This window comes from Otolemur garnettii, unplaced genomic scaffold (assembly GCF_000181295.1).
Source record: "Otolemur garnettii isolate 467f Iridium unplaced genomic scaffold, OtoGar3 scaffold00012, whole genome shotgun sequence".
Lineage (NCBI taxonomy): Eukaryota > Metazoa > Chordata > Mammalia > Primates > Galagidae > Otolemur > Otolemur garnettii.
The window spans coordinates 15930420-15930747 of NW_003852407.1; the positions used below are offsets into that span (position 1 = coordinate 15930420).

At 32.9% G+C, this 328-nt stretch overlaps 1 protein-coding gene across 1 annotated transcript in view; it reads right to left on the reverse strand.

Annotated features, from left to right (window-relative positions):
* CUNH18orf21 (chromosome unknown C18orf21 homolog) overlaps positions 1–328 on the reverse strand; it is an 8327-nt gene that overhangs the window by 3779 nt on the left and 4220 nt on the right. The gene's annotated exons all lie outside the window — the stretch shown is intronic.

Sequence of the window (328 nt, forward strand, 5' to 3'; positions counted from 1 at the left end):
TATAATTTAGTATTTTGTAGATGAACTTCACGCCTTTCCCATTAAAATATGGTGAATATATTTGGAACGTTAGGTGGTCTCTTCAAATCCTTTACAATTTTGTAAAAATAGGTCTAGAAGTCAGTCATCATATTCTCAAACCACTTCTTCATTGGCTCTACAAGTTAACTTTCTTTTCAGGATTCATTTCTCAAGAAACAGTCCATTTTCTAGCTAAATTCCTTTTTTCTACATATCTAACTCACAATACATATACTATTCAGCCCATGCCTCAGCAAAATTAATCCAAAGTGGTTTAGGTGAGAAGTATTCTGATGCTCATGAACAG